Source organism: Pseudophryne corroboree, chromosome 4, assembly GCF_028390025.1.
Source record: "Pseudophryne corroboree isolate aPseCor3 chromosome 4, aPseCor3.hap2, whole genome shotgun sequence".
Lineage (NCBI taxonomy): Eukaryota > Metazoa > Chordata > Amphibia > Anura > Myobatrachidae > Pseudophryne > Pseudophryne corroboree.
Window position 1 is genome coordinate 30,293,736 of NC_086447.1, and position 21,052 is coordinate 30,314,787.

General features: G+C 37.7%; 26 non-coding genes across 26 annotated transcripts; all 26 read left to right on the plus strand.

Annotated features, from left to right (window-relative positions):
* Nucleotides 1-416: 416 nt before the first annotated feature.
* Nucleotides 417-488, plus strand: TRNAG-UCC (transfer RNA glycine (anticodon UCC)). Its single transcript has one exon. It is a non-coding gene; the product is annotated as a tRNA-Gly (tRNA).
* A 428-nt stretch (nt 489-916) lies between these two features.
* TRNAG-UCC (transfer RNA glycine (anticodon UCC)) lies at nt 917-988 on the plus strand. The gene has a single exon. It is a non-coding gene; the product is annotated as a tRNA-Gly (tRNA).
* Nucleotides 989-2,280: 1,292 nt separating this feature from the next.
* TRNAG-UCC (transfer RNA glycine (anticodon UCC)) lies at nt 2,281-2,352 on the plus strand. The gene has a single exon. It is a non-coding gene; the product is annotated as a tRNA-Gly (tRNA).
* Nucleotides 2,353-2,780: 428 nt separating this feature from the next.
* On the plus strand, nt 2,781-2,852 carry TRNAG-UCC (transfer RNA glycine (anticodon UCC)). Its single transcript has one exon. It is a non-coding gene; the product is annotated as a tRNA-Gly (tRNA).
* A 428-nt stretch (nt 2,853-3,280) lies between these two features.
* TRNAG-UCC (transfer RNA glycine (anticodon UCC)) lies at nt 3,281-3,352 on the plus strand. Its single transcript has one exon. It is a non-coding gene; the product is annotated as a tRNA-Gly (tRNA).
* A 428-nt stretch (nt 3,353-3,780) lies between these two features.
* Nucleotides 3,781-3,852, plus strand: TRNAG-UCC (transfer RNA glycine (anticodon UCC)). The gene has a single exon. It is a non-coding gene; the product is annotated as a tRNA-Gly (tRNA).
* A 928-nt stretch (nt 3,853-4,780) lies between these two features.
* On the plus strand, nt 4,781-4,852 carry TRNAG-UCC (transfer RNA glycine (anticodon UCC)). Its single transcript has one exon. It is a non-coding gene; the product is annotated as a tRNA-Gly (tRNA).
* A 928-nt stretch (nt 4,853-5,780) lies between these two features.
* On the plus strand, nt 5,781-5,852 carry TRNAG-UCC (transfer RNA glycine (anticodon UCC)). Its single transcript has one exon. It is a non-coding gene; the product is annotated as a tRNA-Gly (tRNA).
* Nucleotides 5,853-6,280: 428 nt separating this feature from the next.
* TRNAG-UCC (transfer RNA glycine (anticodon UCC)) lies at nt 6,281-6,352 on the plus strand. The gene has a single exon. It is a non-coding gene; the product is annotated as a tRNA-Gly (tRNA).
* Nucleotides 6,353-7,280: 928 nt separating this feature from the next.
* On the plus strand, nt 7,281-7,352 carry TRNAG-UCC (transfer RNA glycine (anticodon UCC)). Its single transcript has one exon. It is a non-coding gene; the product is annotated as a tRNA-Gly (tRNA).
* A 1,792-nt stretch (nt 7,353-9,144) lies between these two features.
* TRNAG-UCC (transfer RNA glycine (anticodon UCC)) lies at nt 9,145-9,216 on the plus strand. Its single transcript has one exon. It is a non-coding gene; the product is annotated as a tRNA-Gly (tRNA).
* A 928-nt stretch (nt 9,217-10,144) lies between these two features.
* TRNAG-UCC (transfer RNA glycine (anticodon UCC)) lies at nt 10,145-10,216 on the plus strand. The gene has a single exon. It is a non-coding gene; the product is annotated as a tRNA-Gly (tRNA).
* A 428-nt stretch (nt 10,217-10,644) lies between these two features.
* TRNAR-UCU (transfer RNA arginine (anticodon UCU)) lies at nt 10,645-10,716 on the plus strand. The gene has a single exon. It is a non-coding gene; the product is annotated as a tRNA-Arg (tRNA).
* A 429-nt stretch (nt 10,717-11,145) lies between these two features.
* Nucleotides 11,146-11,217, plus strand: TRNAG-UCC (transfer RNA glycine (anticodon UCC)). Its single transcript has one exon. It is a non-coding gene; the product is annotated as a tRNA-Gly (tRNA).
* Nucleotides 11,218-11,645: 428 nt separating this feature from the next.
* On the plus strand, nt 11,646-11,717 carry TRNAG-UCC (transfer RNA glycine (anticodon UCC)). The gene has a single exon. It is a non-coding gene; the product is annotated as a tRNA-Gly (tRNA).
* A 928-nt stretch (nt 11,718-12,645) lies between these two features.
* On the plus strand, nt 12,646-12,717 carry TRNAE-UUC (transfer RNA glutamic acid (anticodon UUC)). Its single transcript has one exon. It is a non-coding gene; the product is annotated as a tRNA-Glu (tRNA).
* Nucleotides 12,718-13,645: 928 nt separating this feature from the next.
* Nucleotides 13,646-13,717, plus strand: TRNAG-UCC (transfer RNA glycine (anticodon UCC)). Its single transcript has one exon. It is a non-coding gene; the product is annotated as a tRNA-Gly (tRNA).
* A 428-nt stretch (nt 13,718-14,145) lies between these two features.
* Nucleotides 14,146-14,217, plus strand: TRNAG-UCC (transfer RNA glycine (anticodon UCC)). Its single transcript has one exon. It is a non-coding gene; the product is annotated as a tRNA-Gly (tRNA).
* A 928-nt stretch (nt 14,218-15,145) lies between these two features.
* On the plus strand, nt 15,146-15,217 carry TRNAG-UCC (transfer RNA glycine (anticodon UCC)). Its single transcript has one exon. It is a non-coding gene; the product is annotated as a tRNA-Gly (tRNA).
* Nucleotides 15,218-15,645: 428 nt separating this feature from the next.
* Nucleotides 15,646-15,717, plus strand: TRNAG-ACC (transfer RNA glycine (anticodon ACC)). Its single transcript has one exon. It is a non-coding gene; the product is annotated as a tRNA-Gly (tRNA).
* A 929-nt stretch (nt 15,718-16,646) lies between these two features.
* Nucleotides 16,647-16,718, plus strand: TRNAG-UCC (transfer RNA glycine (anticodon UCC)). The gene has a single exon. It is a non-coding gene; the product is annotated as a tRNA-Gly (tRNA).
* Nucleotides 16,719-18,146: 1,428 nt separating this feature from the next.
* On the plus strand, nt 18,147-18,218 carry TRNAG-UCC (transfer RNA glycine (anticodon UCC)). The gene has a single exon. It is a non-coding gene; the product is annotated as a tRNA-Gly (tRNA).
* A 428-nt stretch (nt 18,219-18,646) lies between these two features.
* Nucleotides 18,647-18,718, plus strand: TRNAG-UCC (transfer RNA glycine (anticodon UCC)). The gene has a single exon. It is a non-coding gene; the product is annotated as a tRNA-Gly (tRNA).
* Nucleotides 18,719-19,146: 428 nt separating this feature from the next.
* On the plus strand, nt 19,147-19,218 carry TRNAG-UCC (transfer RNA glycine (anticodon UCC)). Its single transcript has one exon. It is a non-coding gene; the product is annotated as a tRNA-Gly (tRNA).
* A 428-nt stretch (nt 19,219-19,646) lies between these two features.
* On the plus strand, nt 19,647-19,718 carry TRNAG-UCC (transfer RNA glycine (anticodon UCC)). The gene has a single exon. It is a non-coding gene; the product is annotated as a tRNA-Gly (tRNA).
* Nucleotides 19,719-20,634: 916 nt separating this feature from the next.
* TRNAG-UCC (transfer RNA glycine (anticodon UCC)) lies at nt 20,635-20,706 on the plus strand. Its single transcript has one exon. It is a non-coding gene; the product is annotated as a tRNA-Gly (tRNA).
* The last annotated feature ends 346 nt before the right edge of the window (nt 20,707-21,052 follow it).

A 21,052-nucleotide genomic window follows, 5' to 3' on the forward strand; every position in this document is an offset into this window, starting at 1 on the left:
TGTGCTGTTTTCGCACTTATAGTTGTTGCTTAAGATATGCTCAGATGACAAGGTCCATAGAAAATGTTAAAATCTTTGTAGAAATCATGATTCCTTCTTAGCAGATGACTTTTGATTCCACCACTGCCTGATTAAAGATTTGTAAATACATTTTACACAGTTCACTGAGGTGCCATATGCAAGTAAAACTAAGGTCTTTTCTATTCTCAGTTTTTATACCACTGTATATCAGTTCAATGGTGCATAAAAACCTTAAGTATGGATGAGCCTAAATCTTGAATTGTGAATGTCATGCAATTTGCCAATTTTGTTTGAATATCTTCCACCAATGGTGCTACAGCGCAGGCTATAAATATCTTTCAAACAGTTGTTGTGATTTCCATATTGGCCACTATATGCATTCGAAAAGAGTTCAAGCATTGGTGGTATAGTGGTGAGCATAGCTGCCTTCCAAGCAGTTGACCCGGGTTCGATTCCCGGCCAATGCATCCTTTTCCTTATGTGCTGTTTTCGCACTTATAGTTGTTGCTTAAGATATGCTCAGATGACAAGGTCCATAGAAAATGTTAAAATCTTTGTAGAAATCATGATTCCTTCTTAGCAGATGACTTTTGATTCCACCACTGCCTGATTAAAGATTTGTAAATACATTTTACACAGTTCACTGAGGTGCCATATGCAAGTAAAACTAAGGTCTTTTCTATTCTCAGTTTTTATACCACTGTATATCAGTTCAATGGTGCATAAAAACCTTAAGTATGGATGAGCCTAAATCTTGAATTGTGAATGTCATGCAATTTGCCAATTTTGTTTGAATATCTTCCACCAATGGTGCTACAGCGCAGGCTATAAATATCTTTCAAACAGTTGTTGTGATTTCCATATTGGCCACTATATGCATTGAAAAAGCGCTCAAGCATTGGTGGTATAGTGGTGAGCATAGCTGCCTTCCAAGCAGTTGACCCGGGTTCGATTCCCGGCCAATGCATCCTTTTCCTTATGTGCTGTTTTCGCACTTATAGTTGTTGCTTAAGATATGCTCAGATGACAAGGTCCATAGAAAATGTTAAAATCTTTGTAGAAATCATGATTCCTTCTTAGCAGATGACTTTTGATTCCACCACTGCCTGATTAAAGATTTGTAAATACATTTTACAAAGTTCACTGAGGTGCCATATGCAAGTAAATCAAAGGTCTTTTCTTTTCTCAGTTTTGATACCACTGTATATCAGTTCAATGGTGCATAAAAACCTTAAGTATGGATGAGCCTAAATCTTGAATTGTGAATGTCATGCAATTTTCCAATTTTGTTTGAATATCTTCCACCAATGGTGCTACAGCGCAGGCTATAAATATCTTTCAAACAGTTGTTGTGATTTCCATATTGGCCACTATATGTATTCGAAAAGAGCTCAAGCATTGGTGGTATAGTGGTGAGCATAGCTGCCTTTCTAGCAGTTGACCCGGTTCGATTCCCGGACAATGCATCCTTTTCCTTATGTGCTGTTTTCGCACTTATAGTTGTTGCTTAAGATATGCTCAGATGACAAGGTCCATAGAAAATGTTAAAATCTTTGTAGAAATCATGATTCCTTCTTAGCAGATGACTTTTGATTCCACCACTGCCTGATTAAAGATTTGTAAATACATTTTACACAGTTCACTGAGGTGCCATATGCAAGTAAAACTAAGGTCTTTTCTATTCTCAGTTTTTATACCACTGTATATCAGTTCAATGGTGCATAAAAACCTTAAGTATGGATGAGCCTAAATCTTGAATTGTGAATGTCATGCAATTTGCCAATTTTGTTTGAATATCTACCACCAATGGTGCTACAGCGCAGGCTATAAAAATCTTTCAAACAGTTGTTGTGATTTCCATATTGGCCACTATATGCATTTGAAAAGTGCTCAAGCATTGGTGGTATAGTGGTGAGCATAGCTGCCTTCCAAGCAGTTGACCCGGGGTCGATTCCCAGCCAATGCATCCTTTTCCTTATGTGCTGTTTTCGCATTTTACAAAGTTCACTGAGGTGCCATATGCAAGTAAATCGAAGGTCTTTTCTTTTCTCAGTTTTGATACCACTGTATGTAAGTTCATTGGTGCATAAAAACCTTAAGTATGGATGAGCCTAAATCTTGAATTGTGAATGTCATGCAATTTGCCAATTTTGTTTGAATATCTTCCACCAATGGTGCTACAGCGCAGGCTATAAATATCTTTCAAACAGTTGTTGTGATTTCCATATTGGCCACTATATGCAATTGAAAAGAGCTCAAGCATTGGTGGTATAGTGGTGAGCATAGCTGCCTTCCAAGCAGTTGACCCGGGTTCGATTCCCGGCCAATGCATCCTTTTCCTTATGTGCTGTTTTCGCACTTATAGTTGTTGCTTAAGATATGCTCAGATGACAAGGTCCATAGAAAATGTTAAAATCTTTGTAGAAATCATGATTCCTTCTTAGCAGATGACTTTTGATTCCACCACTGCCTGATTAAAGATTTGTAAATACATTTTACACAGTTCACTGAGGTGCCATATGCAAGTAAAACTAAGGTCTTTTCTATTCTCAGTTTTTATACCACTGTATATCAGTTCAATGGTGCATAAAAACCTTAAGTATGGATGAGCCTAAATCTTGAATTGTGAATGTCATGCAATTTGCCAATTTTGTTTGAATATCTTCCACCAATGGTGCTACAGCGCAGGCTATAAATATCTTTCAAACAGTTGTTGTGATTTCCATATTGGCCACTATATGCATTCGAAAAGAGTTCAAGCATTGGTGGTATAGTGGTGAGCATAGCTGCCTTCCAAGCAGTTGAACCGGGTTCGATTCCCGGCCAATGCATCCTTTTCCTTATGTGCTGTTTTCGCACTTATAGTTGTTGCTTAAGATATGCTCAGATGACAAGGTCCATAGAAAATGTTAAAATCTTTGTAGAAATCATGATTCCTTCTTAGCAGATGACTTTTGATTCCACCACTGCATGATTAAAGATTTGTAAACACATTTTACAAAGTTCACTGAGGTGCCATATGCAAGTACATCAAAGGTCTTTTCTTTTCTCAGTTTTGATACCACCGTATATCAGTTCAATGGTGCATAAAAACCTTAAGTATGGATGAGCCTAAATCTTGAATTGTGAATGTCATGCAATTTGCCAATTTTGTTTGAATATCTTCCACCAATGGTGCTACAGCGCAGGCTATAAATATCTTTCAAACAGTTGTTGTGATTTCCATATTGGCCACTATATGCAATTGAAAAGAGCTCAAGCATTGGTGGTATAGTGGTGAGCATAGCTGCTTTCCAAGCAGTTGACCCGGGTTCGATTCCCGGCCAATGCATCCTTTTCCTTATGTGCTGTTTTCGCACTTATAGTTGTTGCTTAAGATATGCTCAGATGACAAGGTCCATAGAAAATGTTAAAATCTTTGTAGAAATCATGATTCCTTCTTAGCAGATGACTTTTGATTCCACCACTGCCTGATTAAAGATTTGTAAATACATTTTACACAGTTCACTGAGGTGCCATATGCAAGTAAAACTAAGGTCTTTTCTATTCTCAGTTTTTATACCACTGTATATCAGTTCAATGGTGCATAAAAACCTTAAGTATGGATGAGCCTAAATCTTGAATTGTGAATGTCATGCAATTTGCCAATTTTGTTTGAATATCTTCCACCAATGGTGCTACAGCGCAGGCTATAAATATCTTTCAAACAGTTGTTGTGATTTCCATATTGGCCACTATATGCATTCGAAAAGAGTTCGAGCATTGGTGGTATAGTGGTGAGCATAGCTGCCTTCCAAGCAGTTGAACCGGGTTCGATTCCCGGCCAATGCATCCTTTTCCTTATGTGCTGTTTTCGCACTTATAGTTGTTGCTTAAGATATGCTCAGATGACAAGGTCCATAGAAAATGTTAAAATCTTTGTAGAAATCATGATTCCTTCTTAGCAGATGACTTTTGATTCCACCACTGCATGATTAAAGATTTGTAAACACATTTTACAAAGTTCACTGAGGTGCCATATGCAAGTACATCAAAGGTCTTTTCTTTTCTCAGTTTTGATACCACCGTATATCAGTTCAATGGTGCATAAAAACCTTAAGTATGGATGAGCCTAAATCTTGAATTGTGAATGTCATGCAATTTGCCAATTTTGTTTGAATATCTACCACCAATGGTGCTACAGCGCAGGCTATAAAAATCTTTCAAACAGTTGTTGTGATTTCCATATTGGCCACTATATGCATTTGAAAAGTGCTCAAGCATTGGTGGTATAGTGGTGAGCATAGCTGCCTTCCAAGCAGTTGACCCGGGGTCGATTCCCAGCCAATGCATCCTTTTCCTTATGTGCTGTTTTCGCACTTATAGTTGTTGCTTAAGATATGCTCAGATGACAAGGTCCATAGAAAATGTTAAAATCTTTGTAGAAATCATGATTCCTTCTTAGCAGATGACTTTTGATTCCACCACTGCCTGATTAAAGATTTGTAAATACATTTTACAAAGTTCATTGAGGTGCCATATGCAAGTAAATCGAAGGTCTTTTCTTTTCTCAGTTTTGATACCACTGTATGTAAGTTCATTGGTGCATAAAAACCTTAAGTATGGATGAGCCTAAATCTTGAATTGTGAATGTCATGCAATTTGCCAATTTTGTTTGAATATCTTCCACCAATGGTGCTACAGCGCAGGCTATAAATATCTTTCAAACAGTTGTTGTGATTTCCATATTGGCCACTATATGCATTCGAAAAGAGCTCAAGCATTAGTGGTATAGTGGTGAGCATAGCTGCCTTCCAAGCAGTTGACCCGGGTTCGATTCCCGGCCAATGCATCCTTTTCCTTATGTGCTGTTTTCGCACTTATAGTTGTTGCTTAAGATATGCTCAGATGACAAGGTCCATAGAAAATGTTAAAATCTTTGTAGAGATCATGATTCCTTCTTAGCAGATGACTTTTGATTCCACCACTGCCTGATTAAAGATTTGTAAATACATTTTACAAAGTTCACTGAGGTGCCATATGCAAGTAAATCGAAGGTCTTTTCTTTTCTCAGTTTTGATACCACTGTATATCAGTTCAATGGTGCATAAAAACCTTAAGTATGGATGAGCCTAAATCTTGAATTGTGAATGTCATGCAATTTGCCAATTTTGTTTGAATATCTACCACCAATGGTGCTACAGCGCAGGCTATAAAAATCTTTCAAACAGTTGTTGTGATTTCCATATTGGCCACTATATGCATTTGAAAAGTGCTCAAGCATTGTTGGTATAGTGGTGAGCATAGCTGCCTTCCAAGCTGTTGACCCGGGTTCGATTCCCGGCCAATGCATCCTTTTCCTTATGTGCTGTTTTCGCACTTATAGTTGTTGCTTAAGATATGCTCAGATGACAAGGTCCATAGAAAATGTTAAAATCTTTGTAGAAATCATGATTCCTTCTTAGCAGATGACTTTTGATTCCACCACTGCCTGATTAAAGATTTGTAAATACATTTTACAAAGTTCACTGAGGTGCCATATGCAAGTAAATCGAAGGTCTTTTCTTTTCTCAGTTTTGATACCACTGTATGTAAGTTCATTGGTGCATAAAAACCTTAAGTATGGATGAGCCTAAATATTGAATTGTGAATGTCATGCAATTTGCCAATTTTGTTTGAATATCTTCCACCAATGGTGCTACAGCGCAGGCTATAAATATCTTTCAAACAGTTGTTGTGATTTCCATATTGGCCACTATATGCATGCAAAAAGAGCTCAAGCATTGGTGGTATAGTGGTGAGCATAGCTGCCTTCCAAGCAGTTGACCCGGGTTCGATTCCCGGCCAATGCATCCTTTTCCTTATGTGCTGTTTTCGCACTTATAGTTGTTGCTTAAGATATGCTCAGATGACAAGGTCCATAGAAAATGTTAAAATCTTTGTAGAAATCATTATTCCTTCTTAGCAGATGACTTTTGATTCCACCACTGCCTGATTAAAGATTTGTAAATACATTTTACAAAGTTCACTGAGGTGCCATATGCAAGTAAATCGAAGGTCTTTTCTTTTCTCAGTTTTGATACCACTGTATATCAGTTCAATGGTGCATAAAAACCTTAAGTATGGATGAGCCTAAATCTTGAATTGGGAATGTCATGCAATTTGCCAATTTTGTTTGAATATCTTCCACCAATGGTGCTACAGCGCAGGCTATAAATATCTTTCAAACAGTTGTTGTGATTTCCATATTGGCCACTATATGCATTCGAAAAGAGCTCAAGCATTGGTGGTATAGTGGTGAGCATAGCTGCCTTCCAAGAAGTTGACCCGGGTTCGATTCCCGGCCAATGCATCCTTTTCCTTATGTGCTGTTTTCACACTTATAGTTGTTGCTTAAGATATGCTCAGATGACAAGGTCCATAGAAAATGTTAAAATCTTTGTAGAAATCATGATTCCTTCTTAGCAGATGACTTTTGATTCCACCACTGCCTGATTAAAGATTTGTAAATACATTTTACACAGTTCACTGAGGTGCCATATGCAAGTAAAACGAAGGTCTTTTCTATTCTCAGTTTTTATACCACTGTATATCAGTTCAATGGTGCATAAAAACCTTAAGTATGGATGAGCCTAAATCTTGAATTGTGAATGTCATGCAATTTGCCAATTTTGTTTGAATATCTTCCACCAATGGTGCTACAGCGCAGGCTATAAATATCTTTCAAACAGTTGTTGTGATTTCCATATTGGCCACTATATGCATCGAAAAAGCACTCAAGCATTGTTGGTATAGTGGTGAGCATAGCTGCCTTCCAAGTAGGTGACCCGGGTTCGATTCCCGGCCAATGCATCCTTTTCCTTATGTGCTGTTTTCGCACTTATAGTTGTTGCTTAAGATATGCTCAGATGACAAGGTCCATAGAAAATGTTAAAATCTTTGTAGAAATCATGATTCCTTCTTAGCAGATGACTTTTGATTCCACCACTGCTTGATTAAAGATATGTAAATACATTTTACAAAGTTCACTGAGGTGCCATATGCAAATAAATCGAAGGTCTTTTCTTTTCTCAGTTTTGATACCACTGTATGTCAGTTCAATGGTGCATAAAAACCTTAAGTATGGATGAGCCTAAATCTTGAATTGTGAATGTCATGCAATTTGCCAATTTTGTTTGAATATCTTCCACCAATGGTGCTACAGCGCAGGCTATAAATATCTTTCAAACAGTTGTTGTGATTTCCATATTGGCCACTATATGCATTGAAAAAGCGCTCAAGCATTGGTGGTATAGTGGTGAGCATAGCTGCCTTCCAAGCAGTTGACCCGGGTTCGATTCCCGGCCAATGCATCCTTTTCCTTATGTGCTGTTTTCGCACTTATAGTTGTTGCTTAAGATATGCTCAGATGACAAGGTCCATAGAAAATGTTAAAATCTTTGTAGAAATCATGATTCCTTCTTAGCAGATGACTTTTGATTCCACCACTGCCTGATTAAAGATTTGTAAATACATTTTACAAAGTTCACTGAGGTGCCATATGCAAGTAAATCAAAGGTCTTTTCTTTTCTCAGTTTTGATACCACTGTATATCAGTTCAATGGTGCATAAAAACCTTAAGTATGGATGAGCCTAAATCTTGAATTGTGAATGTCATGCAATTTTCCAATTTTGTTTGAATATCTTCCACCAATGGTGCTACAGCGCAGGCTATAAATATCTTTCAAACAGTTGTTGTGATTTCCATATTGGCCACTATATGTATTCGAAAAGAGCTCAAGCATTGGTGGTATAGTGGTGAGCATAGCTGCCTTTCTAGCAGTTGACCCGGTTCGATTCCCGGACAATGCATCCTTTTCCTTATGTGCTGTTTTCGCACTTATAGTTGTTGCTTAAGATATGCTCAGATGACAAGGTCCATAGAAAATGTTAAAATCTTTGTAGAAATCATGATTCCTTCTTAGCAGATGACTTTTGATTCCACCACTGCCTGATTAAAGATTTGTAAATACATTTTACACAGTTCACTGAGGTGCCATATGCAAGTAAAACTAAGGTCTTTTCTATTCTCAGTTTTTATACCACTGTATATCAGTTCAATGGTGCATAAAAACCTTAAGTATGGATGAGCCTAAATCTTGAATTGTGAATGTCATGCAATTTGCCAATTTTGTTTGAATATCTTCCACCAATGGTGCTACAGCGCAGGCTATAAATATCTTTCAAACAGTTGTTGTGATTTCCATATTGGCCACTATATGCATTCAAAAAGAGTTCAAGCATTGGTGGTATAGTAGTGAGCATAGCTGCCTTCCAAGCAATTGAACCGGGTTCGATTCCCGGCCAATGCATCCTTTTCCTTATGTGCTGTTTTCGCACTTATAGTTGTTGCTTAAGATATGCTCAGATGACAAGGTCCATAGAAAATGTTAAAATCTTTGTAGAAATCATGATTCCTTCTTAGCAGATGACTTTTGATTCCACCACTGCATGATTAAAGATTTGTAAACACATTTTACACAGTTCACTGAGGTGCCATATGCAAGTACATCAAAGGTCTTTTCTTTTCTCAGTTTTGATACCACCGTATATCAGTTCAATGGTGCATAAAAACCTTAAGTATGGATGAGCCTAAATCTTGAATTGTGAATGTCATGCAATTTGCCAATTTTGTTTGAATATCTACCACCAATGGTGCTACAGCGCAGGCTATAAAAATCTTTCAAACAGTTGTTGTGATTTCCATATTGGCCACTATATGCATTTGAAAAGTGCTCAAGCATTGGTGGTATAGTGGTGAGCATAGCTGCCTTCCAAGCAGTTGACCCGGGGTCGATTCCCAGCCAATGCATCCTTTTCCTTATGTGCTGTTTTCGCATTTTACAAAGTTCACTGAGGTGCCATATGCAAGTAAATCGAAGGTCTTTTCTTTTCTCAGTTTTGATACCACTGTATGTAAGTTCATTGGTGCATAAAAACCTTAAGTATGGATGAGCCTAAATCTTGAATTGTGAATGTCATGCAATTTGCCAATTTTGTTTGAATATCTTCCACCAATGGTGCTACAGCGCAGGCTATAAATATCTTTCAAACAGTTGTTGTGATTTCCATATTGGCCACTATATGCAATTGAAAAGAGCTCAAGCATTGGTGGTATAGTGGTGAGCATAGCTGCCTTCCAAGCAGTTGACCCGGGTTCGATTCCCGGCCAATGCATCCTTTTCCTTATGTGCTGTTTTCGCACTTATAGTTGTTGCTTAAGATATGCTCAGATGACAAGGTCCATAGAAAATGTTAAAATCTTTGTAGAAATCATGATTCCTTCTTAGCAGATGACTTTTGATTCCACCACTGCCTGATTAAAGATTTGTAAATACATTTTACACAGTTCACTGAGGTGCCATATGCAAGTAAAACGAAGGTCTTTTCTATTCTCAGTTTTTATACCACTGTATATCAGTTCAATGGTGCATAAAAACCTTAAGTATGGATGAGCCTAAATCTTGAATTGTGAATGTCATGCAATTTGCCAATTTTGTTTGAATATCTTCCACCAATGGTGCTACAGCGCAGGCTATAAATATCTTTCAAACAGTTGTTGTGATTTCCATATTGGCCACTATATGCATCGAAAAAGCACTCAAGCATTGTTGGTATAGTGGTGAGCATAGCTGCCTTCCAAGTAGGTGACCCGGGTTCGATTCCCGGCCAATGCATCCTTTTCCTTATGTGCTGTTTTCGCACTTATAGTTGTTGCTTAAGATATGCTCAGATGACAAGGTCCATAGAAAATGTTAAAATCTTTGTAGAAATCATGATTCCTTCTTAGCAGATGACTTTTGATTCCACCACTGCTTGATTAAAGATATGTAAATACGTTTTACAAAGTTCACTGAGGTGCCATATGCAAATAAATCGAAGGTCTTTTCTTTTCTCAGTTTTGATACCACTGTATGTCAGTTCAATGGTGCATAAAAACCTTAAGTATGGATGAGCCTAAATCTTGAATTGTGAATGTCATGCAATTTGCCAATTTTGTTGGAATATCTTCCACCAATGGTGCTACAGCGCAGGCTATAAATATCTTTCAAACAGTTGTTGTGATTTCCATATTGGCCAATATATGCATTCGAAAAGAGCTCAAGCATTGGTGGTATAGTGGTGAGCATAGCTGCCTTCCAAGCTGTTGACCCGGGTTCGATTCCCGGCCAATGCATCCTTTTCCTTATGTGCTGTTTTCGCACTTATAGTTGTTGCTTAAGATATGCTCAGATGACAAGGTCCATAGAAAATGTTAAAATCTTTGTAGAAATCATGATTCCTTCTTAGCAGATGACTTTTGATTCCACCACTGCCTGATTAAAGATTTGTAAATACATTTTACAAAGTTCACTGAGGTGCCATATGCAAGTAAATCGAAGGTCTTTTCTTTTCTCAGTTTTGATACCACTGTATATCAGTTCAGTGGTGCATAAAAACCTTAAGTATGGATGAGCCTAAATCTTGAATTGTGAATGTCATGCAATTTGCCAATTTTGTTTGAATATCTTCCACCAATGGTGCTACAGCGCAGGCTATAAATATCTTTCAAACAGTTGTTGTGATTTCCATATTGGCCACTATATGCAATCGAAAAGAGCTCAAGCATTGGTGGTATAGTGGTGAGCATATCTGCCTTCTAAGTAGTTGACCCAGGTTCGATTCCCGGCCAATGCATCCTTTTTCCTTATGTGCTGTTTTCGCACTTATAGTTGTTGCTTAAGATATGCTCAGATGACAAGGTCCATAGAAAATGTTAAAATCTTTGTAGAAATCATGATTCCTTCTTAGCAGATGACTTTTGATTCCACCACTGCCTGATTAAAGATTTGTAAATACATTTTACAAAGTTCACTGAGGTGCCATATGCAAGTAAATCGAAGGTCTTTTCTTTTCTCAGTTTTGATACCACTGTATGTAAGTTCATTGGTGCATAAAAACCTTAAGTATGGATGAGCCTAAATCTTGAATTGTGAATGTCATGCAATTTGCCAATTTTGTTTGAATATCTTCCACCAATGGTGCTACAGCGCAGGCTATAAATATCTTTCAAACAGTTGTTGTGATTTCCATATTGGCCACTATATGCATTCTAAAAGAGCTCAAGTATTGGTGGTATAGTGGTGAGCATAGCTGCCTTCCAAGCAGTTGACCCGGGTTCGATTCCCGGCCAATGCATCCTTTTCCTTATGTGCTGTTTTCGCACTTATAGTTGTTGCTTAAGATATGCTCAGATGACAAGGTCCATAGAAAATGTTAAAATCTTTGTAGAAATCATTATTCCTTCTTAGCAGATGACTTGTGATTCCACCACTGCCTGATTAAAGATTTGTAAATACATTTTACAAAGTTCACTGAGGTGCCATATGCAAGTAAATCGAAGGTCTTTTCTTTTCTCAGTTTTGATACCACTGTATATCAGTTCAATGGTGCATAAAAACCTTAAGTATGGATGAGCCTAAATCTTGAATTGTGAATGTCATGCAATTTGCCAATATTGTTTGAATATCTTCCACCAATGGTGCTACAGCGCAGGCTATAAATATCTTTCAAACAGTTGTTGTGATTTCCATATTGGCCACTATATGCATTCGAAAAGAGCTCAAGTATTGGTGGTATAGTGGTGAGCATAGCTGCCTTCCAAGCTGTTGACCCGGGTTCGATTCCCGGCCAATGCATCCTTTTCCTTATGTGCTGTTTTCGCACTTATAGTTGTTGCTTAAGATATGCTCAGATGACAAGGTCCATAGAAAATGTTAAAATCTTTGTAGAAATCATGATTCCTTCTTAGCAGATGACTTTTGATTCCACCACTGCCTGATTAAAGATTTGTAAATACATTTTACAAAGTTCACTGAGGTGCCATATGCAAGTAAATCGAAGGTCTTTTCTTTTCTCAGTTTTGATACCACTGTATATCAGTTCAATGGTGCATAAAAACCTTAAGTATGGATGAGCCTAAATCTTGAATTGTGAATGTCATGCAATTTGCCAATTTTGTTTGAATATCTACCACCAATGGTGCTACAGCGCAGGCTATAAAAATCTTTCAAACAGTTGTTGTGATTTCCATATTGGCCACTATATGCATTTGAAAAGTGCTCAAGCGTTGTTGGTATAGTGGTGAGCATAGCTGCTTTCCAAGCAGTTGACCCGGGTTCGATTCACGGCCAATGCATCCTTTGCCTTATGTGCTGTTTTCGCACTTATAGTTGTTGCTTAAGATATGCTCAGATGACAAGGTCCATAGAAAATGTTAAAATCTTTGTAGAAATCATGATTCCTTCTTAGCAGATGACTTTTGATTCCACCACTGCCTGATTAAAGATTTGTAAATACATTTTACACAGTTCACTGAGGTGCCATATGCAAGTAAAACTAAGGTCTTTTCTATTCTCAGTTTTTATACCACTGTATATCAGTTCAATGGTGCATAAAAACCTTAAGTATGGATGAGCCTAAATCTTGAATTGTGAATGTCATGCAATTTGCCAATTTTGTTTGAATATCTTCCACCAATGGTGCTACAGCGCAGGCTATAAATATCTTTCAAACAGTTGTTGTGATTTCCATATTGGCCACTATATGCATTCGAAAAGAGTTCAAGCATTGGTGGTATAGTGGTGAGCATAGCTGCCTTTCAAGCAGTTGAACCGGGTTCGATTCCCGGCCAATGCATCCTTTTCCTTATGTGCTGTTTTCGCACTTATAGTTGTTGCTTAAGATATGCTCAGATGACAAGGTCCATAGAAAATGTTAAAATCTTTGTAGAAATCATGATTCCTTCTTAGCAGATGACTTTTGATTCCACCACTGCATGATTAAAGATTTGTAAACACATTTTACAAAGTTCACTGAGGTGCCATATGCAAGTACATCAAAGGTCTTTTCTTTTCTCAGTTTTGATACCACCGTATATCAGTTCAATGGTGCATAAAAACCTTAAGTATGGATGAGCCTAAATCTTGAATTGTGAATGTCATGCAATTTGCCAATTTTGTTTGAATATCTACCACCAATGGTGCTACAGCGCAGGCTATAAAAATCTTTCAAACAGTTGTTGTGATTTCCATATTGGCCACTATATGCATTTGAAAAGTGCTCAAGCATTGGTGGTATAGTGGTGAGCATAGCTGCCTTCCAAGCAGTTGACCCGGGGTCGATTCCCAGCCAATGCATCCTTTTCCTTATGTGCTGTTTTCGCACTTATAGTTGTTGCTTAAGATATGCTCAGATGACAAGGTCCATAGAAAATGTTAAAATCTTTGTAGAAATCATGATTCCTTCTTAGCAGATGACTTTTGATTCCACCACTGCCTGATTAAAGATTTGGAAATACATTTTACAAAGTTCACTGAGGTGCCATATGCAAGTAAATCGAAGGTCTTTTCTTTTCTCAGTTTTGATACCACTGTATGTAAGTTCATTGGTGCATAAAAACCTTAAGTATGGATGAGCCTAAATCTTGAATTGTGAATGTCATGCAATTTGCCAATTTTGTTTGAATATCTTCCACCAATGGTGCTACAGCGCAGGCTATAAATATCTTTCAAACAGTTGTTGTGATTTCCATATTGGCCACTATATGCAATTGAAAAGAGCTCAAGCATTGGTGGTATAGTGGTGAGCATAGCTGCCTTCCAAGCAGTTGACCTGGGTTCGATTCCCGGCCAATGCATCCTTTTCCTTATGTGCTGTTTCCGCACTTATAGTTGTTGCTTAAGATATGCTCAGATGACAAGGTCCATAGAAAATGTTAAAATCTTTGTAGAAATCATGATTCCTTCTTAGCAGATGACTTTTGATTCCACCACTGCCTGATTAAAGATTTGTAAATACATTTTACACAGTTCACTGAGGTGCCATATGCAAGTAAAACTAAGGTCTTTTCTATTCTCAGTTTTTATACCACTGTATATCAGTTCAATGGTGCATAAAAACCTTAAGTATGGATGAGCCTAAATCTTGAATTGTGAATGTCATGCAATTTGCCAATTTTGTTTGAATATCTTCCACCAATGGTGCTACAGCGCAGGCTATAAATATCTTTCAAACAGTTGTTGTGATTTCCATATTGGCCACTATATGCATTCGAAAAGAGTTCAAGCATTGGTGGTATAGTGGTGAGCATAGCTGCCTTCCAAGCAGTTGAACCGGGTTCGATTCCCGGCCAATGCATCCTTTTCCTTATGTGCTGTTTTCGCACTTATAGTTGTTGCTTAAGATATGCTCAGATGACAAGGTACATAGAAAATGTTAAAATCTTTGTAGAAATCATGATTCCTTCTTAGCAGATGACTTTTGATTCCACCACTGCATGATTAAAGATTTGTAAACACATTTTACAAAGTTCACTGAGGTGCCATATGCAAGTACATCAAAGGTCTTTTCTTTTCTCAGTTTTGATACCACCGTATATCAGTTCAATGGTGCATAAAAACCTTAAGTATGGATGAGCCTAAATCTTGAATTGTGAATGTCATGCAATTTGCCAATTTTGTTTGAATATCTACCACCAATGGTGCTACAGCGCAGGCTATAAAAATCTTTCAAACAGTTGTTGTGATTTCCATATTGGCCACTATATGCATGTGAAAAGTGCTCAAGCATTGGTGGTATAGTGGTGAGCATAGCTGCCTTCCAAGCAGTTGACCCGGGGTCGATTCCCAGCCAATGCATCCTTTTCCTTATGTGCTGTTTTCGCACTTATAGTTGTTGCTTAAGATATGCTCAGATGACAAGGTCCATAGAAAATGTTAAAATCTTTGTAGAAATCATGATTCCTTCTTAGCAGATGACTTTTGATTCCACCACTGCCTGATTAAAGATTTGTAAATACATTTTACAAAGTTCACTGAGGTGCCATATGCAAGTAAATCGAAGGTCTTTTCTTTTCTCAGTTTTGATACCACTGTATGTAAGTTCATTGGTGCATAAAAACCTTAAGTATGGATGAGCCTAAATCTTGAATTGTGAATGTCATGCAATTTGCCAATTTTGTTTGAATATCTTCCACCAATGGTGCTACAGCGCAGGCTATAAATATCTTTCAAACAGTTGTTGTGATTTCCATATTGGCCACTATATGCATGCGAAAAGAGCTCAAGCATTGGTGGTATAGTGGTGAGCATAGCTGCCTTCCAAGCAGTTGACCCGGGTTCGATTCCCGGCCAATGCATCCTTTTCCTTATGTGCTGTTTTCGCACTTATAGTTGTTGCTTAAGATATGCTCAGATGACAAGGTCCATAGAAAATGTTAAAATCTTTGTAGAAATCATGATTCCTTATTAGCAGATGACTTTTGATTCCACCACTGCCTGATTAAAGATTTGTAAATACATTTTACAAAGTTCACTGAGGTGCCATATGCAAGTAAATCGAAGGTCTTTTCTTTTCTCAGTTTTGATACCACTGTATATCAGTTCAATGGTGCATAAAAACCTTAAGTATGGATGAGCCTAAATCTTGAATTGTGAATGTCATGCAATTTGCCAATTTTGTTTGAATATCTTCCACCAATGATGCTACAGCGCAGGCTATAAATATCTTTCAAACAGTTGTTGTGATTTCCATATTGGCCACTATATGCATTCGAAAAGAGCTCAAGCATTGGTGGTATAGTGGTGAGCATAACTGCCTACCAAGCTGTTGACCCGGGTTCGATTCCCGGCCAATGCATCCTTTTCCTTATGTGCTGTTTTCGCACTTATAGTTGTTGCTTAAGATATGCTCAGATGACAAGGTCCATAGAAAATGTTAAAATTTATGTAGAAATCATGATTCCTTCTTAGCAGATGACTTTTGATTCCACCACTGCCTGATTAAAGATTTGTAAATACATTTTACAAAGTTCACTGAGGTGCCATATGCAAGTAAATCGAAGGTCTTTTCTTTTCTCAGTTTTGATACCACTGTATATCAGTTCAATGGTGCATAAAAACCTTAAGTATGGATGAGCCTAAATCTTGAATTGTGAATGTCATGCAATTTGCCAATTTTGTTTGAATATCTTCCACCAATGGTGCTACAGCGCAGGCTATAAATATCTTTCAAACAGTTGTTGTGATTTCCATATTGGCCACTATATGCAATCTAAAAGAGCTCAAGCATTGGTGGTATAGTGGTGAGCATATCTGCCTTCTAAGCAGTTGACCCAGGTTCGATTACCGGCCAATGCATCCTTTTCCCTTATGTGCTGTTTTCGCACTTATAGTTGTTGCTTAAGATATGCTCAGATGACAAGGTCCATAGAAAATGTTAAAATCTTTGTAGAAATCATGATTCCTTCTTAGCAGATGACTTTTGATTCCACCACTGCCTGATTAAAGATTTGTAAATACATTTTACAAAGTTCACTGAGGTGCCATATGCAAGTAAATCGAAGGTCTTTTCTTTTCTCAGTTTTGATACCACTGTATGTAAGTTCATTGGTGCATAAAAACCTTAAGTATGGATGAGCCTAAATCTTGAATTGTGAATGTCATGCAATTTGCCAATTTTGTTTGAATATCTTCCACCAATGGTGCTACAGCGCAGGCTATAAATATCTTTCAAACAGTTGTTGTGATTTCCATATTGGCCACTATATGCATTAGAAAAGAGCTCAAGCATTGGTGGTATAGTGGTGAGCATAGCTGCCTTCCAAGCTGTTGACCCGGGTTCGATTCCCGGCCAATGCATCCTTTTCCTTATGTGCTGTTTTCGCACTTATAGTTGTTGCTTAAGATATGCTCAGATGACAAGGTCCATAGAAAATGTTAAAATCTTTGTAGAAATCATGATTCCTTCTTAGCAGATGACTTTTGATTCCACCACTGCCTGATTAAAGATTTGTAAATACATTTTACAAAGTTCACTGAGGTGCCATATGCAAGTAAATCGAAGGTCTTTTCTTTTCTCAGTTTTGATACCACTGTATATCAGTTCAATGGTGCATAAAAACCTTAAGTATGGATGAGCCTAAATCTTGAATTGTGAATGTCATGCAATTTGCCAATTTTGTTTGAATATCTACCACCAATGGTGCTACAGCGCAGGCTATAAAAATCTTTCAAACAGTTGTTGTGATTTCCATATTGGCCACTATATGCATTCGAAAAGAGCTGAAGCATTGGTGGTATAGTGGTGAGCATAGCTGCATTCCAAGCAGTTGACTCGGGTTCGATTCCCGGACAATGCATCCTTTTCCTTATGTGCTGTTTTCGCACTTATAGTTGTTGCTTAAGATATGCTCAGATGACAAGGTCCATAGAAAATGTTAAAATCTTTGTAGAAATCATGATTCCTTCTTAGCAGATGACTTTTGATTCCACCACTGCCTGATTAAAGATTTGTAAATACATTTTACACAGTTCACTGAGGTGCCATATGCAAGTAAATCGAAGGTCTTTTCTTTTCTCAGTTTTGATACCACTGTATGTAAGTTCAATGGTGCATAAAAACCTTAAGTATGGATGAGCCTAAATCTAGAATTGTGAATGTCATGCAATTTGCCAATTTTGTTTGAATATCTTCCACCAATGGTGCTACAGCGCAGGCTATAAATATCTTTCAAACAGTTGTTGTGATTTCCATATTGGCCACTATATGCATTCGAAAAGAGCTGAAGCATTGGTGGTATAGTGGTGAGCATAGCTGCATTCCAAGCAGTTGACCCGGGTTCGATTCCCGGACAATGCATCCTTTTCCTTATGTGCTGTTTTCGCACTTATAGTTGTTGCTTAAGATATGCTCAGATGACAAGGTCCATAGAAAATGTTAAAATCTTTGTAGAAATCATGATTCCTTCTTAGCAGATGACTTTTGATTCCACCACTGCCTGATTAAAGATTTGTAAATACATTTTACAAAGTTCACTGAGGTGCCATATGCAAGTAAATCGAAGGTCTTTTCTTTTCTCAGTTTTGATACCACTGTATGTAAGTTCATTGGTGCATAAAAACCTTAAGTATGGATGAGCCTAAATCTTGAATTGTGAATGTCATGCAATTTTCCAATTTTGTTTGAATATCTTCCACCAATGGTGCTACAGCGCAGGCTATAAATATCTTTCAAACAGTTGTTGTGATTTCCATATTGGCCACTATATGCATTCGAAAAGAGCTCAAGCATTGGTGGTATAGTGGTGAGCATATCTGCCTTCCAAGCAGTTGACCCGGGTTCGATTCCCGGCCAATGCATCCTTTTCCTTATGTGCTGTTTTCGCACTTATAGTTGTTGCTTAAGATATGCTCAGATGACAAGGTCCATAGAAAATGTTAAAATCTTTGTAGAAATCATTATTCCTTCTTAGCAGATGACTTTTGATTCCACCACTGCCTGATTAAAGATTTGTAAATACATTTTACAAAGTTCACTGAGGTGCCATATGCAAGTAAATCGAAGGTCTTTTCTTTTCTCAGTTTTGATACCACTGTATATCAGTTCAATGGTGCATAAAAACCTTAAGTATGGATGAGCCTAAATCTTGAATTGGGAATGTCATGCAATTTGCCAATTTTGTTTGAATATCTTCCACCAATGGTGCTACAGCGCAGGCTATAAATATCTTTCAAACAGTTGTTGTGATTTCCATATTGGCCACTATATGCATTCGAAAAGAGCTCAAGCATTGGTGGTATAGTGGTGAGCATAGCTGCCTTCCAAGCAGTTGACCCGGGTTCGATTCCCGGCCAATGCATCCTTTTCCTTATGTGCTGTTTTCGCACTTATAGTTGTTGCTTAAGATATGCTCAGATGACAAGGTCCATAGAAAATGTTAAAATCTTTGTAGAAATCATGATTCCTTCTTAGCAGATGACTTTTGATTCCACCACTGCCTGATTAAAGATTTGTAAATACATTTTACACAGTTCACTGAGGTGCCATATGCAAGTAAAACGAAGGTCTTTTCTATTCTCAGTTTTTATACCACTGTATATCAGTTCAATGGTGCATAAAAACCTTAAGTATGGATGAGCCTAAATCTTGAATTGTGAATGTCATGCAATTTGCCAATTTTGTTTGAATATCTTCCACCAATGGTGCTACAGCGCAGGCTATAAATATCTTTCAAACAGTTGTTGTGATTTCCATATTGGCCACTATATGCATTGAAAAAGCGCTCAAGCATTGGTGGTATAGTGGTGAGCATAGCTGCCTTCCAAGCAGTTGACCCGGGTTCGATTCCTGGCCAATGCATCCTTTTCCTTATGTGCTGTTTTCGCACTTATAGTTGTTGCTTAAGATATGCTCAGATGACAAGGTCCATAGAAAATGTTAAAATCTTTGTAGAAATCATGATTCCTTCTTAGCAGATGACTTTTGATTCCACCACTGCCTGATTAAAGATTTGTAAATACATTTTACACAGTTCACTGAGGTGCCATATGCAAGTAAAACGAAGGTCTTTTCTATTCTCAGTTTTTATACCACTGTATATCAGTTCAATGGTGCATAAAAACCTTAAGTATGGATGAGCCTAAATCTTGAATTGTGAATGTCATGCAATTTGCCAATTTTGTTTGAATATCTTCCACCAATGGTGCTACAGCGCAGGCTATAAATATCTTTCAAACAGTTGTTGTGATTTCCATATTGGCCACTATATGCATTCGAAAAGAGTTCAAGCATTGGTGGTATAGTGGTGAGCATAGCTGCCTTCCAAGCAGTTGACCTGGGTTCGTTTCCCGGCCAATGCATCCTTTTCCTTATGTGCTGTTTTCGCACTTATAGTTGTTGCTTAAGATATGCTCAGATGACAAGGTCCATAGAAAATGTTAAAATCTTTGTAGAAATCATGATTCCTTCTTTTGATTCCACCACTGCATGATTAAAGATTTGTAAACACATTTTACAAAGTTCACTGAGGTGCCATATGCAAGTACATCAAAGGTCTTTTCTTTTCTCAGTTTTGATACCACCGTATATCAGTTCAATGGTGCATAAAAACCTCAAGTATGGATGAGCCTAAATCTTGAATTGTGAATGTCATGCAATTTGCCAATTTTGTTTGAATATCTACCACCAATGGTGCTACAGCGCAGGCTATAAAAATCTTTCAAACAGTTGTTGTGATTTCCATATTGGCCACTATATGCATTTGAAAAGTGCTCAAGCATTGGTGGTATAGTGGTGAGCATAGCTGCCTTCCAAGCAGTTGACCCGGGGTCGATTCCCAGCCAATGCATCCTTTACCTTATGTGCTGTTTTCGCACTTATAGTTGTTGCTTAAGATATGCTCAGATGACAAGGTCCATAGAAAATGTTAAAATCTTTGTAGAAATCATGATTCCTTCTTAGCAGATGACTTTTGATTCCACCACTGCCTGATTAAAGATTTGTAAATACATTTTACAAAGTTCACTGAGGTGCCATATGCAAGTAAATCGAAGGTCTTTTCTTTTCTCAGTTTTGATACCACTGTATGTAAGTTCATTGGTGCATAAAAACCTTAAGTATGGATGAGCCTAAATCTTGAATTGTGAATGTCATGCAATTTGCCAATTTTGTTTGAATATCTTCCACCAATGGTGCTACAGCGCAGGCTATAAATATCTTTCAAACAGTTGTTGTGATTTCCATATTGGCCACTATATGCATTCGAAAAGAGCTCAAGTATTGGTGGTATAGTGGTGAGCATAGCTGCCTTCCAAGCAGTTGACCCGGGTTCGATTCCCGGCCAATGCATCCTTTTCCTTATGTGCTGTTTTCGCACTTATAGTTGTTGCTTAAGATATGCTCAGATGACAAGGTCCATAGAAAATGTTAAAATCTTTGTAGAAATCATGATTCCTTCTTAGCAGATGACTTTTGATTCCACCACTGCCTGATTAAAGATTTGTAAATACATTTTACAAAGTTCACTGAGGTGCCATATGCAAGTAAATCGAAGGTCTTTTCTTTTCTCAGTTTTGATACCACTGTATATCAGTTCAATGGTGCATAAAAACCTTAAGTATGGATGAGCCTAAATCTTGAATTGTGAATGTCATGCAATTTGCCAATTTTGTTTGAATATCTTCCACCAATGGTG